Source organism: Hordeum vulgare, chromosome 2H, assembly GCF_904849725.1.
Source record: "Hordeum vulgare subsp. vulgare chromosome 2H, MorexV3_pseudomolecules_assembly, whole genome shotgun sequence".
Classification (NCBI taxonomy): Eukaryota; Viridiplantae; Streptophyta; class Magnoliopsida; order Poales; family Poaceae; genus Hordeum; species Hordeum vulgare.
Window position 1 is genome coordinate 47,004,505 of NC_058519.1, and position 19,732 is coordinate 47,024,236.

Below are 19,732 nucleotides of genomic sequence, written 5' to 3' on the forward strand. Positions count from 1 at the left end.
CACCCAAATCACACAAAGCATTGCACTCATAGTTTTTGATCTTGATTTTGATAGTAGGTTCCCACTCATCATGAAGTTTTCTAGGTATAGAGACTTCTAATTCGAGCTTATCTTCAAGAGATTTCATCATAGCATCTACAATGTGCGCGGTAAAGGTTTTGCTTTGGCTATAAGCATGTGGAGAGTTTGCAATGGATTGCATCAAAGAAATGCATTAAAACAAGGAGCAATTATCATAATTGAATTCCTTGAAATCCAAAGTGGGAGTTTCATTACTACCCAAAATTTTGATTTATTCTACTCCACTCTCCACACCTTTATCATCAAGATAGGTGGACTCCGAATCATTAGGGAGTTTTTCAACCAAAGTGGATTCATATCCAGCCCCTCCATCAGTAGGTTTGACACGCGAAAACAAAGATTCAAGAGGAGATACACCAAGCACTTTAAGATCTTCGTGATTTGCATCACTAGAACGCACCCTTTCAAATCATTCATGCCCAGCGCGAATTTGGGCGGTTCTTTCTTTGCTCTCATTCATGGAGACACGCATAGCTTTCAAAGTTTCATCCAAGTTGATCTTGGGTGGATCACATCTAACTTTCAAAGCATCAATATCACAAGACATCCTATCAACGCTCTTAGCCAAATCGTCTATTTTGAGTAGTTTTTCCTCTATGGACGCATTGAAAATCTTTTGAGAGTTGATGAACTCTTTGATATTACTCTCTAAATCAGAGGGTAATTTGTTGTGATTTTCATAACTGTTGTTGTAGGAATTGCCATAGTTGTTAGAGGAGTTACTAGGAAAAGGCCTAGGAACATAGTTTTCTCCAAAAGCATTGTTGTTGCCAAAATTGTTCCTACCAACAAAATTCACGTCCAAACTAGCGTTGCTACTCTCAATTAAAGAAGATAGTGGCATGTCATTAGGATCTATAGTAGCGTTTCTACTAGCAACCAAATTCATCAACTCGTCCATCTTAGCACTAAGCGAGTTAATTTCTTCTATAGCGTGTACCTTTTTGCTAGCAGGTGACCTTTCAGTGTGCCACTGAGAGTAGTTGGTCATGATATTGTCTAGGAGTTTTGTAGCGTCTCCTAACGTGATTTCCATGAACGTTCCACCTGAGGCGGAGTCCAAGATATTGCGAGAAGCGAAATTCAAGCCAGCGTAAAAGATTTGTATAATCATCCACAAACTCAAGCCATGAGCGGGACAATTTCTAATCATAAGCTTCATCCTCTCCCAAGATTGTGCAACGTGTTCATGATCAAGTTGCTTGAAATTCATGATATCGTTACGTAAGGAGATGATCTTAGCCGGCGGAAAATACTTGGATATGTAAGCATCTTTGCACTTATCCCAAGAATCGATACTATTTTTAGGCAAAGAAGAAAACCAAGTTTTTGCGCGATCTCGCAACGAGAAAGGAAAACGTTTCAACTTAATCACGTCATTATCCACATCTCTTTTCTTTTGCATATCACAAAGCTCAATGAAGGTATTGAGATGGGATGCGGCATCTTCACTAGGAAGGCCAGAGAATTGCTCTTTCATAACAAGATTCAGCAAAGCTGCGTTGATTTCATACGATTCCGCACTAGTGGCGGGAGCAATCGGAGTACTAATAAAATCATTATTATTAGTGCTCGAGAAGTCGCAAAGTTTGGTATTTTCAGCCATGATGACTTCAACAAACAAACGAGCACACAAGCAAGCAAGAAAACCGGCAAAGGAGAAAGGCAAAAAGGCAAAAGGCAAAAGAAAACGGCAAAGGAGAAAGGCAAATGAAAACGGCAAATGTGAAGTGGGGGAGAGGAAAACGAGAGGCAACTGGCAAAAAAGTAAATGCAAGAGATGAGTTTGTGAGACCTACTTGGATAGATCTCTCCTTCCCCGGCAACTGCGCTAGAAATACTTCTGCTACTGCAACAAAAGACCTTCCAACGGTGCCAGAAACGTGCTACGGCACCAGGAATCCTTCTGCTACGGCTACGCCTTAAGGGACTTCCTAGGCAAATATGCAAAGGATTTCCCCCGTGGCCTTGGAGCCTTGCGTTGGTGTTCCCTCGAAGCAGAAAGGGTGTTGTAGCGCAGCAGTTGTAAGTATTTCCCTCAGTTTGAGAACCAAGGTATCGATCCAGTGAAGCAGTATCACAAGTGCCTGCACAAACACAAAAAGCTTGCTCCCAACGCTATGAAGGGGTTGTCAATCCCTTATAGATTGTTCGCCAAGTGAGATCTGAAAGCAACAAAGTAACAAAGCAAAGTAAAAGCGAAAGTGGAAACGATAGATGTGAGTAGACCCGGGGGCCATAGTGTTTACTAGTGGCTTCTCTCATGAAAGCAAGTAGATGGTGGGTGAACGAATTACTCTCGAGCAATTGATAGAACCGCACAAAGTCGTGACGTCATCTATGACAATGATTATATCTATAGGCATCACGTCCAAAACAAGTAGACCGATACTTTCTGCATCTACTACTATTACTCCACACGTCGACCGCTATCCAGCATGCATCTAGTGTATTAAGTCCAAAAGAACAGAGTAACGCCTTAAGCAAGATGACATGATGTAGATGGACAATCTCATATCTACGACAAAGCCCACCTTGTTACCCTTGATGGAAACTACATGATGTGTGCCTTGCTGCCCCTACTGTCACTGGGAAAGGTCACCACACGGTAAGAACCCAAAACCAAGCACTTCTCCCATTGCAAGAATCATAGATCTAGTTGGCCAAACAAAACCCAAGACTCGGAGATACTTACAAGGATATCAAATCATGCATAAAAGAAATCAACAAAGACTCAAATATATATCAAAGATAATCTGATCACAAATCCACAATTCATCGGATCTTGACAAACACATCGCCAAAGAGGATTACATCGGATAGATCTCCATGAAGATCATGGAGAACTTTGTATTGAAGATCCAAGAGAGAGAGAAGAAGTCATCTAGCTACTAACTACGGACCCGTAGGTCTGAAGTGAACTAATCACGAGTCATTGGAGGGGCGATGATGTTGATGTAGAAGCCCTCCAACTCCAAAGTCCCCTCCGGCAGGGCACCGGGAAGGGTCTCCAGATGAGATCTCGTGGAAACGGAAGCTTGCGGCGGCGGAAAAGTATTTTCGTGGATCCCTTGATTTTTTCTGTATTTTAGGGAATATATAGGCGAAGGAGCTAGGTCAGGGGGGCGCCAGGGAGGCCACAAGCCTGCTGGCCGCCGCCCCCTGGTGGCGGATAGGGGGCTTGTGGGCCCCCTGTAGCCCTCCTGGCTTGGCCCTCAAGCCCCCTGATCTTCTTCCGTTCGGGAAAAAAAATATTTCGGGGATTTTATTCCGTTTGGACCCCGTTCCAAAATCAGATCTGAAAAGAGCCAAAAACACGAAAAAAACAGGAACTGGCACTTGTCACTGAATTAATAAGTTAGTCCCAAAAAAGATATAAAAGGTACATAAAACATCCAAAGATGACAAGATAACAGCATGAAACCATCAAAAATTATAGATACGTTTGAGACGTATCAAGCATCCCCAAGCTTAACTCCTGCTCGTCCTCGAGTAGGGAAGTGATAAAGAATGAATTTTTGATGCTTTCATGCTACCTAGCATATATGTCCTTTGTAACTCCTCTTATGTGACGTGAATGATCAGATCCATTAGATTCAAAACAATAGTTTTCTATTGAGGTGGAAACAATAATAATTCAAGCAAACTAGCAAGGTAATCATGAACTTTCAAAATAACAAGGCCAAAAGAAAGTTATCCCTACAAAAGCATATAGTTTGGCCATACACTATCATCATTGCACAACGAATTTAAATCATGCACAACCCCGGTATTGGCCAAGTAATTGTTTCACACCTTTACTTTCTCAAACCTTTCTCAAACCTGAGGGTTATGTTATGGAGGGAGAGATAGCTGAGGACTTTCTTGCTTGTAAGGATAGCTATGATCTTGAGAAATTACTGCGCAAGTGGAAAGAAAAATCTTTGAACGCTAGGATGAAATACGACCCGAAGTTTGCTACTTCGCCTATCTTTGTGACCGATAAGGATTATGAATTCTCTGTCGACCCTCAGTTAATCACTTTGGTCGAATCTGATCCTTTTCATGGTTATGAGTCTGAAATGGTTGTAGCACATCTTACTAAGCTGCACGATGTAGCCACCCTATTCACGAGTGAGGAAAAGATCCGCCACTACTATATCCTTAAGCTGTTTCCTTTCTCGCTAAAGGATGATGCTAAGACTTGATTCACTTCTCTTGCTCCTGGTTGTGTGCGTAGTCCCCAGGATATGATCTACTACTTCTGTGAAAAATATTTTCCTGCCCATAAGAAGCAAGCTGCCTTGCAGGAAATATACAACTTTACGCAAGTTCAAGAAGAGAGTCTCCCACAATCTTGGGGGAGGCTCGTCCAGCTACTGAATGCTTTGCCTGATCACCCTCTTGAAAAGAATGAAATACTTGATATCTTCTATAATGGACTAATCGATGCTTCTAAGGACCACATAGATAGTTGTGTTGGTTGTGTTTTTAGGGAACAAACTATGGAACAAGCTGAGATCCTATTGACTAATATCTTGTGCAATGAGAATGCTTGGACTATTCCCGAACCACCTCCGAAGCCAATTCCGAAGAAAAGAGGTATTCTATTCCTCAGTCCTGAAGATATGCAAGAAGCTAAGAAATCTATGCGAGAGAAAGGCATTAAATCTGAAGATGTCAAATATCTACCACCTATCGAAGAGATCCATGGTCTTGATAACCCAATACAGGTAGTAGAAGTAAGCGTAGGCTTGATGAGAGTGATATTCCTTTTGATAAGCCTGCTAGCTTATGCCTGGATGAATTTGTAACTTCGTTGCCAAACAACAATCGTATGCTTAGTCATTTAAGTGCTTGTGTGGACAAAAACGTCAATGATCTTAAGCTTCTGAGTAAACATGCCTCTATGGTTACTACTCAGGTAGAACAAGTACTTAAAGCTTAGAATGACTTGCTCAATGAGTTGAATGAGAATTTTGTCAGAGTCATAACTACAGGCGGTAGAATGACCCAGGAACCTTTGTATCCTGAGGGTCATCCTAAGAGAATTGAACAAGATTCTCAAGGAGTTAGCACTGATGCACCTAGTCATCCTAGAGAGAAGAAGACAGATGATAGGAACCTGCACGCTAGCAACCCTGTTGCTGCTACACCTGAGAGTCCAAACGATGTCTCTATCTCCGATGCTGAAACACAATCTGGTGATGAACATGAGCCTAATGATGATATCAATAGTGATGTTCATGATGATGCTCAACCTAGCAATGATAAGGATGTGGAGATTGAACCTGTTGATCTTGATAACCCACATCCTAAGAATAGGAGATACGATAAGAACGACTTCACTGCTAGGAAGCATGGTAAAGAAAGGGAACCATGGGTTCAGAAACCCATGCCCTTTCCTCCTAAACCATCCAAGAAAAAGGATGATGAGGATTTTGAGCGATTTGTTGAAATGATCAGACATGTCTTTCTGCAAATGCGTTTTGCTAGATATGCTCAAAATGTCTCCGTATGCTAAGTACATGAAAGATATTGCGACTAATAAGAGGAGGATACCTGAGGTTGATATTTCCTACATGCTCGCTAATTATACCTTCAAGGGTGGAACTTCTAAGAAACTAGGTGATCCCGGTGTGCCCACTATACCTTGCTCCATTAAAGGCAACTACGTTAGAACTGCCTTATGCGACCTTGGAGCCGGTGTTAGTGTTATGCCTCTTTCTCTTTATCATAGACTTGAACTGGATAAGTTGACACCCACTGAAATCTCTCTGCAAATGACCGACAAATCAACTTCTTTCCCTGTCGGCATTTGCGAGGATGTGCCTGTTGTGGTTGCTAACGTTACTATCTTAATGGACTTTGTTATTCTGGATATTCCCGAGGACGATGCCATGGCGGTCATCCTTGGAAGACCCTTTTTAAACACAGCAGGGGCTGTTATAGATTGCAACAAAGGCAATGTCACTTTCCATGTCAACAGTAATGAGCATACGGTGCACTTTCCGAAGAAAAATATCGAGTGCACTGCATCAATGCTATCGAAAAAACTTCATCGATTCTTATTGGGAGCTTTGAATGCCCTATTCCTCCTGTTAAGATGAAGTATGATTTGCTTGTTGGGGAGATACATGATAACCCACAAGTATAGGGATCAATTGTAGCCTTTCTCGATAAGTAAGAGTGTCGAACCCAACGAAGAGCTAAAGGTAGGACAAATATTCCCTCAAGTTCTATCGACCACCGATACAACTCTACGCACACTTTACGTTCGCTTTACCTAGAACAAGTATGAAACTAGAAGTACTTTCTAGGAGTGATAGGATAGGCTTGCAAGAAAGTAAAGAACACGTAAATAAAACTAGGGGCTGGTTAGATAAAGAAACAACTACGAGTGTCTAACGAGTGTGGAAAAGTGGTGGTAGGAGTTGCGGAATTGTCCCTAAGCAATTGACTACGTTACTAGATCGATAGCAAGTATCATGTGGGAGAGGCCTCTCCTAGCATGTCATTCCTTACTTGGAATTCTATGCACTTATGATTGGAACTATTAGCAAGCGTCCGCAACTACTAACGTTCATTAAGGTAAAGCCCAACCATAGCAATAAGGTATATTGGTCCCCCTTCAATCCCATATGCATCAATTTCTATGCTAGGTTTGAAGCTTATGTCACTCTAGCCTGCCAATACATAGTCCTATCAACATACAAATAACCCTATGGTGTGATCCACACGCGCGATCATATGATGGGCACCAAAGGAAAACAACATAACCACAAGCAAATTAAACCAATCATAGCAATTCATCAATCACCGATAGGACAACGATAATCTACTCATACATCATAGGATAGCAACACATCATTGGATAATAACATGTAGCATAAAGCACCATGTTCAAGTAGAGGGTACAACGGGTTGCGGGAGAGTGAACCGCTGAATATAGATGGGGGAAGATGATGGAGATGTTGGTGAAGATGACGGAGGTGCTGGTGTAGATCGCCGTCACACGATGATGTCCCGGGCGGCGTTCCGGAGCCGCCGGGAGAGAGGGGGAGAGAGCCCCCCTCCTCCTTCTTCTTCTTCCTTGACCTCCTCCCTAGATGGGAGAAGGGTTTCCCCTCTGGTCCATGGTTTCCATGGCGGCGGAGGGGCGAGAGCCCCTCCGAGATTGGATCTCTCTCTGTGTGTCCTTCTGTTTCTGCGCTCCCAGATTCTGCGTTTCACCGTTTCTTAAATTCCCGAAGATCCGTAACTCTGATTGGGCTGAAATTTTAACATGATTTGCTTCCAGATATTATCTTTCTTGCGGCGAAAGAAGGGCTCCAAACGCCTTAAGGAGTGGCCACAAGCCTGCCTGCCGCGGGCCCACCCCCTGGTCGCGGCGACAGGGCTTGTGGGCACTCCGTGCATCGCCTCGCGTTGATTCTTCTTCCCAAAAATCATAAATATTCCAAAAAATTCCCCGTAAGTCTTTTATTACGTTTGGAATTTGTTTGGTATGGATATTCTGCGAAACAAAAAACATGCAACAAACAGAAACTGGCACTGGGCACTAGATCAATATGTTAGTCCCAAAAATAGTATAAAAAGTTGCCAAAAGTATATGAAAGTTGTAGAATATTGGCATGAAACAATCAAAAATTATAGATACGACGGAGACGTATCAGCATCCCCAAGCTTAATTCCTGCTCGTTCTCGAGTAGGTAAATGATAAAAAAGATAATTTTTGATGTGGAATGCTACCTAGCATAATCTTGATCATATAATCTAATCATGGCATGAATACTAAAACACGAGTGATTCGAAGCAATAGTCTATCATTTGACATAAAGACAATAATATTTCAAGCATACTAACAAAGCAATCATGTCTTCTTAAAATATCATGGCCAAAGAAAGTTATCCCTACAAAATCATGTAGTCTGGCTATGCTCCATCTTCCCCACACAACGTATTTAAATCATGCACAACCCCGGTTTTAGCCAAGCAATTGTTTCATACTTTAGTGTTCTCAAACCTTTTCAACTTTCACGCAATACATGAGCGGAACCATGGACATAACATTATAGGTGGAATAGAATATGGTGGTCGTGGAGAAGACAAAAAAGAAGGAGATAGTCTCACATCAACTAGGTGTATCAACGGGCTATGGAGATGCCCATCAATAGATATCAATGTGAGTGAGTAGGGATTGTCACGCAACGGATGCACTAGAGCTTATAAGTATATGAAAGCTCACAAAAAAAACTAGTGGGTGAGCACCCAACTTGCTTGCTCACGAAGACCTAGGGCAATTTTGAGGAAGCCCATCATTGGAATATACAAGACAAGTTATATAATGAAAATTTCCCACTAGTATATGGAAGTGACAACATAGGAGACACTCTGTCATGAAGACCATAGTGCTATTTGAAGCACAAGTGTGGAAAGAGGATAGTAGCAATTGTCTCTTCTCTCTTTTCTCTCATTTTTTTTGGGCTCTTTACCCTCTTTTATATATATATATATATATATATATATATATATATATATATATATATATGACAAATTTTATCTACCATCGGTGATAGTTACCACCTAGTTGTTTGTTCTCCACGTGTCTACCACCGTTGCACTAAATCAATCGGGTAGAGAGGTTGGCTTAACGGGTGCTGTGAAATCCAAACCGTACTAAGGAATAAAATAATCCGTCAAGACATGCCTTCGTTCAACTACCTCCTTTATTCCTGCCTACGTATGTTGAACATACTACCATCGGATAAGCACGCCCCGATGCTAATTGCTCTCTTGTTAGGTACGTAGCTACTTTTCATTATAAATAGCCAAATAAATACTCGTATGCTTACTCTTGTTAGGTGGAAGAAAATTTCCTAGTGAATACGTACCTACTTTTCCTTTCAAATAGCTAAATAGGTGGTATGAACTATATATGAAGTATAGTCTGAAATTATAATTTTTTCTTAAAAGTTTTATAAAATAGCACGTACCCACTTTTTAGCATATACTACTGTATACATGGAGTATCTAGTTTAACATTAAGAGTGTGAATCATGTACTTTTTTATGCATGACATATGTTTTAAATTCAGTACGTGTGTCTTAGACGTGCCATTTAATATATTCAGAAAGTGTACATTCATAAGACAACGAGCATGTAGTATAAAAATCAAGTAGTATGGAGTATCTAGTATTTTCATAACGAATGGATTATTGCGTGAGAGCATGTTTTAAAGAAAGTATGTAGCATGTCTATAAAAAAGTGAACGAGTATATACTCCAAATATAAGGAGTATATCTCCAAATATAAGGAGTATGAGTGCATGCATGCGAGAGGTGGGAGGCAAGATCAGAAAGCTAGCTAGGTTGTTGGGAACGACCGGTAGCTATATATGAAGCCATGCAAAAAAAAAGGTACCGTACGTCCGGATGTGGTGGAGAGCAAACGGTTATTTTTACAACAAAACCTATTTATCAAGAACCACACCAAAAACATGATCGGATGGCTATAACAGTAGGGGTAACTACCAATAGGTGGTAGAGTGTATTTTCCATATATATATATATATATATATATATATATATATATATATATATATATATATATATATATATATTTTGGTGAGCATCTTTGGCCTCTTTTTTGTAAATGGGCTTCGCTGGCCTCTTTTATTTCCTTACATGGGACAATGCTCTATTAATAATGATCATCACACTTACAACTCAATACTTAGAGCAATGATGACTCTATATGAAATGTCTTCGGTAGTGTACCGTGACAATGATCTAGCATAGCAATGACATCAAAAAACGAACAAGACATGGAAACATCATGCTAGTTATCTTACGATCATGCAATGACAATATGGAAGTGGTGGCACATGTCATGAGACGGAACGGTGATAGTTGCATGGCAATATATCTCGGAATATCTATGAAAATGCCATAATAGGTAGGTATGGTGGCTGTTTTGAGGGAGGCTATATGATGGGTGTAATGCACCGGCGAAAGTTGCGCGGTACTAGAGAGGCTATCAATGATGGAAGGGTGAGAGTGCGTATAATCCATGGACTCAACATTAGTCATAAAGAACTCACATACTTATTGCAAAAGTCTATTAGTCATCGAAACAAGGTACTACACGCATGCTCCTAGGGGAAAGGTTGGTAGGAGTTAACCATCGCGCGATCCCGACCTCCACACAAAGGATGACAATCAATAAATAAATCATGCTCCGACTTCATCACATAACGGTTCACCATACGTGCATGCTACGAGAATCACAAACCTTAACACAAGTATTTCTAAAAATACACAATTACTCACTAGCATGACTCTAATATCACATATTCATGTCGCAAAACTGTTGCAAGGAATCAAACATATCATATTCAGTGATCTACAAGTTTTATGTAGGATTTTATGACTAACCATGTGAATGGCCAACTCCTGTTAACTCTCTAAATAGGTATAAGTGAAACATGAGAGTTTAATTCTTTCTACAAAAGATATGCCCCGCTCTAACAAATATAAGTGAAGCAAAGGAGCATTCTACAAATGGCGGTTTTCTATGTGTAGGGAAACAGGCAATCCAAACTTCAAAAGATATAAGTGAAGCACAAGAAGCATTCTATAAAGCCAACCAAGGACTATCTTATACCAGCATGGTGCATAAAATAAAAAGGAAAAATAAACATAAAAGACGCTCCAAGCATTTGCACATATCATGTGACGAATTAAAATATAGCTCCGAGTAAAATTACCGATAGATTGTAGACGAAAGAGGGGATGCCTTCCGGGGCATCCCCAAGCTTAGACGCTTGAGTCTTCCTTGAATATTACCTTGGGGTGCCTTGGGCATTCCCAAGCTTAGGCTCTTGCCTCTCCTTATTCCTTCATCCATCGTGCTCTCACCCAAAACTTGAGAACTTCAATCACACAAAACTCAACAAAACTTTGCGAGATCCGTTTTATAATAAAATAAATCACCACTTCAAGTACTGTTGTGAACTCATTCTAAATTCATATTAGCATTATATCTACTGTAATCCAACTTCACCATGGTTCATACCCCCGATACTACCCATAGATTCATCAAAATAAGAGAACAATGCATAGAAAACAGAATATGTCAAAACAGAACAGTCTGTAGCAATCTGTATATTCCGTATACTTCTGATATCTCAAAAAATCTGAAAAATTACGAACGTCTGGAAAATTTGCATATCAATCAGCAACAAAAAGAATCAACTCAAAATATCTTCCAAAATAAAAATGAAAATTAATTTCGTGAGCAGAAAGTTTCTGTCTTTTCTCAGCGTGATCAAACAACTATCACCCAAACTAATCGTAAAGGCTTTGCTTGGCACATTATTTTTAAAATACAAAGTAATTGTACAAGGGGATAATTATTTTTGTGAGAAACTTCCATGAATTTTTTTACATTGTTTCCATGAGCATGAACACAAGTGTTCAAGGTCGACCCTCACTTCCGCAATGCATCACCTTTCAATCACTTCTCTTTTTGAAAAAGTTTTAAGTCCCCCTTTATATTTTTTTTGTTTTAAAACTAAATAAAAGCACTCAACAGAAATAAATGACTCTCTAAAACTTCCGGGTTGTCTTCCAGACATCGCTTTCTTTAAAGCCATTAAGCTAAGCATAAAGTGCTCAAGTAATGGATCCACCCGGATCCCAAGGTATATCAAAACCAATTTTAATTAACAATGATTTGAAATTTAGTAGTGATCACAAGGTAACATATATCATGCAATGACGAAGTCTAACTCTCTTCATATGCATTGGCATGTCATAAAAGAACAATTCATGCACACCAAGTAAAGGCCAATACATAGTATAAGCAGTTTCTTGCAATTTTATCGTATTGGAAACATAGAGAGGTGGAGATGTAGTTCCTCTCTCATAATAACTGCAAGTAGGAGCAGCAAGCACATGCATATTATATTCATCAAAATCATCATGTTTAACATAAGGGACTACAGCTAGCTCATCTTCATAAGCATCATTCATATTGGCAACATGGCCACAAGCATAGCATGCATCAAGTTCATCAAAAAGGGATAATTCAAACGAATCCAAGGGATCATAGCATTCATCCTTCGGTAAGAACGAAGGGAAATTAAATAATGTATGAGTAGAAGAGTTACTCTCATTAGAAGGTGGACACGGGTAGCTAGTCCGCTCTTCCTCCTTTTGTTCTTCGCTCTCCTCTTCATCTTTTTCATCTAATGAGCTCACAATTTAAGGATTTTCTTCTTCCATAGTTTTGTGCAAAATAATAGTCTCTTCTTGGGCAGCATAGAATTTCTCCTTAAATCGTTCAATATGGGCATTATATTCATAATTAGTATAACAATAATGAAGCATAGCCAAATTTTCAGATCGGTAAGGAGCATCATCATTATCATCACATCCTTTAAACACAGCCTCAATTTCATAAGCACCCATAAAAGGAACAAACTCTTCTATTTGCTCCACATCATAGAATCATATATACCATTAGCATAAGAAGCCAAGGTTCTATGATCATTAAATTCACAAGAAAAGGGAAGGTGTGGAGCCTTCATCCTAGAGCAACAAGTAACACCATATCTCTTGCATAGTTCCCAAGCATACCATTTCAGCAAATGGATTTGATCCCATAAAAGTTTCCCTTTTTGAGTCAAGCGTTAATCCCTAAAGTATTCACGTTGATCCAACGTGTATCCCATTATATAATTGAATGGGGCTTTCTCATGATTATTAAAGAAGTGCATAATATTTTCCACATAACGAGCCTCGAGGGTTTTAGGAGGTTCCCCATCTCCATGAGTAGAAAGTACACCTAATTTTTTTGGTATTTCGTGTTCCATATCCATAACTAAAGATAGAGAACAACTTAGAATAGCAAATAAATCTACTTAGTGATAAAGCAAACAAGCACACACGAGAATATACACCCCACGCTATTGCTCCCCGGCAACGGCGCCTGAAAAAGGTCTTGATAACCCACAAGTATAGGGAATCAATTGTAGCCTTTCTCGATAAGTAAGAGTGTCGAACCCAACGAGGAGCTAAAGGCAGGACAAATATTTCCTCAAGTTTTATCGACCACCGATACAACTCTACACACACTTTACGTTCGCTTTACCTAGAACAAGTATGAAACTAGAAGTACTTTGCAGGAGTGATAGGATAGGCTTGCAAGAAAGTAAAGAACACGTAAATAAAACTAGGGGCTGGTTAGATAAAGAAACAACTACGGGTGTCTAACGATTGTGGAAAAGTGGTGGTAGGAGTTGCGGAATTGGCCCTAAGCAATTGACTACGTTACTAGATCGATAGCAAGTATCATGTGGGAGAGGCCTCTCCTAGCATGTCATCCCTTACTTGGAATTCTATGCACTTATGATTGGAACTATTAGCAAGCGTCCGCAACTACTAACGTTTATTAAGGTAAAACCCAACCATAGCAATAAGATATATTGGCCCCCCTTCAATCCCATATGCATCAATTTCTATGCTAGGTTTGAAGCTTCTATCACTCTAGCCTGCCAATACATAGTCCTATCAACATACAACTAACCCTATGGTGTGATCCACGCACGCGATCATATGATGGGCACCAAAGGACGACAACATAACCACAAGCCAATTAAACCAATCATAGCAATTCATCAATCACCGATAGGACAACGATAATCTATTCAGACATCATAGGATAGCAACACATCATTGGATAATAATATGTAGCATAAAGCACCATGTTCAAGTAGAGGGTACAGCGGGTTGTGGGAGAGTGAACCGCTGAATATAGATGGGGGAAGATGATGGAGATGTTGGTGAAGATGACGGAGGTGTTGGTGTAGATCGCCGTCACACGATGATGTCCCGGGCGGCGTTCCGGCGCCGCCGGGAGAGAGGGGGAGAGAGCCCCCCTCCTCCTTCTTCTTCCTTGACCTCCTCCCTAGATGAGAGAAGGGTTTCCCCTTTGGTCCATGGTTTCCATGGCGGCGGAGGGGCGAGAGCCCCTCCGAGATTGGATCTCTCTCTCTGTGTCCTTCTATTTCTGCGCTCCCAGATTCTGCGTTTCACCGTTTCTTAAATTCCCGAAGATCCGTAACTCCGATTGGGATGAAATTTTAACACGATTTGCTTCCGGATATTATCTTTCTTGCGGCGAAAGAAGAGCTCCAACCACCTTAAGGAGTGGCCACAAGCCTGCCTGCCACGGGCCACCCCGTGGCCGCGGCGACAGGGCTTGTGGGCACTCCGTGCATCGCCTCGCGTTGATTTTTCTTCCCAAAAATCATAAATATTCCAAAAAAAATCCCCGTAAGTTTTTTATTACGTTTGAACTTCGTTTGGTATGGATATTCTGCCAAAGAAAAAACATGCAACAAACAGGAACTGGCACTGGGTACTGGATCAATATGTTAGTCCCAAAAATAGTATAAAAAGTTGCCAAAAGTATATGAAAGTTGTAGAATATTGGCATGAAACAATCAAAAATTATACATACGACGGAGACGTATCAATACACATCCCCATTGAGGTAACCTAGTGACTATTCAAAAATTCTCCGTTCTCTTTTGCGATTCGAAAAGGTTTGTCAAGGAGACTTGATCAACCTCATTGACGGATTTCTTTCGATGACCATGAGATGGATGAATCGTGGAGTCACAAACCTCTGTTCCAAGCTTTCACCTTCGGTTGCTTAGAAGAAAAATGATAGGTTTAGTTTAGTTTTCCCTGTTTTCTGCTTTTAGCGTCCCGTGGAAAAGTACCCCAAAAATAAAAGTTCTCCGAATACCGTGAAAATCAAGTATGATTTTTTCTGGAATTTTTGAAAAATACCGATACGGAGAGCTAGTCAGGGGGCTACACCAGTGGGCCACAAGCTCTGGAGGCGCGGGCACCCCCTGGCCGTGCCTACCTGGCTTGTGGGGCCCACGTGCACCCCCTCCACTCATTCTAGCTCCCATCTGTTTCTCCTACCTCGAGAAAAAATCGTTTCGCAACTCAAACCCGTGTTCTTGCTGGGATTTTCGATCTCCTTGCTCAAAGCACCATTCTCCGAACTGTTTTGGGGAAATTACTCCTTGGTAAGTGACTCCTCCATTGGTCCAATTTGTTTTTGCTCTAGTGCCTTATACTTCGCGTATTTTTGCTGCATTGGTGACCGTGTTCTTGAGCTTTGCATGCTAATTTTAGCAGGTCCCAAGTAGTTTTGATGCGTAATATGGCCTCTAGGCACTTGTGGGAGTAGTTGCTATGAGTTTTGTTGAGCCTTGTTCACTTTTCCTTAGAGTCACTAAAAAATTCAGAAATTTTGAGAGATAGAAAAGGGAAAAGATGAGGAGGTTCTTAAGAGGCTCTTCAAGCCGTGACCCCAAGGATGATGGAAGTGAGAAGAAGCCCAAGTATCCGGTCCCTCAAGTCGCAGAAGTTCGAGCGTGCGAGTGGCCAAGCAATGTGTTCTTACGCGCCGCCAGACTTTATGAGGACTTTTATCACTTGGTGGAGAACACAAGCCTTACCGCCTTTTTTGAAGATAAGTGTCCGCAATACCTCATCCTCACTAATATCTTTGTGCAAAGCTTTAACTTCTATCCGAGGAAGAATCCTCCTATGGTTGAGTTCAAATTATATGATGTCCCCCAGCGCATGTCACTCCAGGATTTTTGCAATGTTTGCAAATTGCCTTTTGTTGGGGATATTCATGAACCTCGTCCACGGGACTTGGAGGCTTTCATCGATACAATTGTTGTAGGAGAGGAGAGAGGAGTGTCTTGCGCTAGAGCTGCTAGCATTCATTTTCTCGTACTGCGGTACTTCTCACTATTTGTAGGAAAATGTTTGATTGGCCATGGAAAGCTGGGTCCCTTAGCTCCCCAGATCTCGCGGTCTTGCGCGAAGCCCTTTATAACGATAAAACTTATAGCTTGGGTGCTATAGTAGCTCAATGGTTGAACACGAACCGTTCTAAAGGTGTTGTCTATGGAGGTATCTATGCTACTCGTCTTGCTAGACATTTCGAGATACCTATTAGACTGGACGAGGAAGAAGAGATTCTTCTTCCCGAGAGATATCTAGATTATGATAGCATGGTTCGCCATGACTTTCTTGATAGAGATATAAATAGAAGGATGATTTATAACCTGCTATTTAGTCAGGATACTCGTGAGACTATTACTTTGCATGATCCTTCTTTGTTCAATCTTTATGCAGGCAGGTACATTATTATGCCCTCGGACATCTACGCATATTGGGGCTTGGCCCAACCACAGGTCCCCGTGCCCGAGCCACCAGTCGAGTACCAGACGCCAGTTTATCAGTGGGAGCCAGAGGAACTCACACAGCAGTGGCATCCTCAGTCCACTCCGGAGTACCCCGGAGCTGGTTATTTCCCTCCTTGGGAGTAGACCAACTTAGGACAAAAGCCTAAGCTTGGGGGAGTACGTGTTTCTCACCGACTTTACATTCTCGCTTATGCTTTCACTTTGTTTGTCGGTGTTCACACTTTGCCATTGTATAATCCATGCTAGTTTATTTTCTTTTTCTCGTTTTCTTTTCGTATGTCTGTCTAGTTTGAGAAAACCCAAAAAGATTTTCTTTTCTTCTTTTTCTCGTTGGGAGCTTTCCCGTGTAAATAGTTTTCTTTTTGGGGGGGGGGGGTCAAGGTAGAAGACCATGATTACAATGTTTAGTGGCTCTCGCATGCATATCTATTTATCTTTCATAGAGCCATATTACTTTGTCTTCTCCTTTGTGTTTGCCTGCAGATTCCAGCTTTAGTCCAATGCACGAGCACTATTATTATTGTTCACATCATTCGGTCGTGCAAGTGAAAGGCAATAATGACAATATGATAGGTGACTGAGCGTGGAAAAGCTGGTATGAACTCGATCTATTTTGTTTTTGTAAATATGACTAGCTCACTGTTCCTAGTTCAGCTTTGTTGTGAGAGAAACATGTTTGTAATGAAAACTTAGAGATCATAGTTGCTGATGCCATGCTTAATTAGCTAGGAGCTTATAATGGTTTGCCTTGGATGCCAACATGAATTTTGAGATGACTATGATGTAGTATGATAGGATGGTATCCTCCTTTGAATGATTCAAGTGGCTTGACTTGGCGCATGTTCACGCATGTAGTTGAAACAAAATCAACATATCCTCTATGATATTCATGTTCATGGTGATTTATGTCCTACTCATGCTTGCACTCAATGTTAGTTTATCTCAATGCATTTTGATGACTGTTCTTGCTCGCTAGTTGGTCGCTTCCCAGTCTTTTGCTAGCCTTCACTTGTACTAAGCGGGAATACTGCTTGTGCATCCACTTCCATAAACCCAAAGTTGTTCCATATGAGTCCACCATACCTACCTATATGCGGTACCTACCTGCCGTTCCAAGTAAATTTGCATATGCCACTCTCTAAACCATCAAGAAATAATCTGTATTGCGTGCCCGAACCGCTCATGTGGTGACAGGGGGCTATCAGTATCTTCCATGCTAGGCGTGTTATCCTCGATATGTGTTTATTCACTATCATTCACGAGAAAGGGGCCGGTAATTGGAATGCCCAGTTCCATGCTCAAATCGAAAAGATAATTGCAAACAAAACTCCCCCAGGATTGATGTTGGTATGGACGGCACCCGAGTATTCGGCTAGTCGTGGAGTGTGATTGATTGGTGGTGGGGGAGTCAAAACTTTACTTTTCTGTTTGGGAACCGCCTATAGCATGTGTAGCGTGGAAGATGGTGAGAACTCTTAGTCATTGCGTTGACAATGAAAGCATGCCACCCAAAATTATTATCTCTGTTTTCAAAGCTTGAGCTCTGGCACCTCTGCAAATCAATGCTTCCCTCTGCGAAGGGCCTATCATAACTATTAGAGAGCACCTCTGTCATCCCCCTCTTATAAAAGCACCAATTAGAGAGCACCTCTGTCATTTTTATGCTTTGCTTTTAACTGTGTTGAGTATGACTGTGACTGGATCTTCTTTGCCATGAATTACAATGTTTAGTCAGCCCTTGGTCTTTGAAGGTGCTCTGCATTTATGTTTTGCGGTCTCAGAAAGAGCTAGCGAGATACCTTCTGTTCGTACTCCTTCATGATTGTTTTGATTGAAGTGTTGACGTTTGAGACTTATTATTATTTGCTCGCTAGTTGATTATGCCATTGATATGAGTTTACCGTGAGACCTAGATGTCATTTGCTTATGTGGTTTGCTTGTGATCTTGCTGAAATTCTCGTTATGAGTTAGACATAGTTGCAACAACAAGATCAAACAGAGTTCGTCAAAGTTTTTCTTTTGTCTCTTTCGGTTTGTCAACTGAATTGATTAAGGACAAGCAAGGCTTTAAGCTTGGGGGAGTTGATACGTCTCCGTCGTATCTACTTTACCAAACTCTTTTGCCCATGTTTTGGACTCTAATTTGCATGATTTGAATGGAACTAACCTGGACTAACGCTGTTTTCAGCAGAATTGCCATGGTGTTGTTTTTGCGCAGAAATAAAAGTTCTCGGAATGACGTGAAAATTTACGGAGAATTTTTCTGGATTTATGAAAAATACTGGCGCAAGAATCAGCGGAGGAAGTGGAGCCGTGAGCCCACAAGCCCACCAGGCGCGGGCCCCCTGGCTGCGCCTGGCAGGCTTGTGGAGCCCACGAAGCTCCACCGCCTCCAAATCCAGCTCTATTTAGTCCGTCTCGTCCGGAAAAAAAATCAAGGAGAAGAGTTCATCACGTTTTACAATACGGAGGCGCCGTCACCTCGTGTTCTTCATCTGGAGGGCAGATCTGGAGTCCGTTTTGGGCTCCGGAGAGGGAGATCGTCACCATCGTCATCATCAACCTTCCTTCATCGCCAATTTCATGATGCTCTTCACCGTTCATGAGTAATCTCATCGTAGGCTTGCTGGACGGTGATGGGTTGGATGAGATCTATCATGTAATTGAGTTAGTTTTGACGGGGATTGATCCCTAGTATCCACTATGTTCTGAGATTGATGTTGCTACTACTTTGCCATGCTTAATGCTTGTCACTAGGGCCCGAGTGCCATGATTTCAGATCTGAACCTATTATGTTGTCGCCAATATATGTGTGTTTTAGATCCTATCTTGCAAGTTGTAGTCACCTACTATGTGTTATGACCCGGCAACCCCGGAGTGACAATAGCCGGAACCACTCCCGGAGATGACCATAGTATGAGGAGTTCATGTATTCACCAAGTGTTAATGCATTGGTCCGGTTCTTTATTAAAAGAAGAACCTTAATATCCCGTAGTTTCCATTAGGACCCCGCTGCCATGGGAGGGATGGACAATAGATGTCATGCAAGTTCTTTTTCCTAAGCACGTATGACTACATACAGAATACATGCCTACATTAGATTGACGAACTGGAGCTAGTTATATATCTCTCCGTGTTATAACTGTTGCATGATGAATTACATCCGGCATAATCATCCATCACCGATCCAATGCCTACGAGTCTTTTACTACTGGTCCTTGCTACGTTACTTTGCCGTTACTGCTGTCACTGCTGCTAGTGTTACTCTGTTGCTACTGCTGTTACTCTGCTGCTACTGGTTACTGTTGCTACTGCTGCTATCATACTACCTTGCTACTGATACTTTGCTGCAGGTACTAAATCTTTC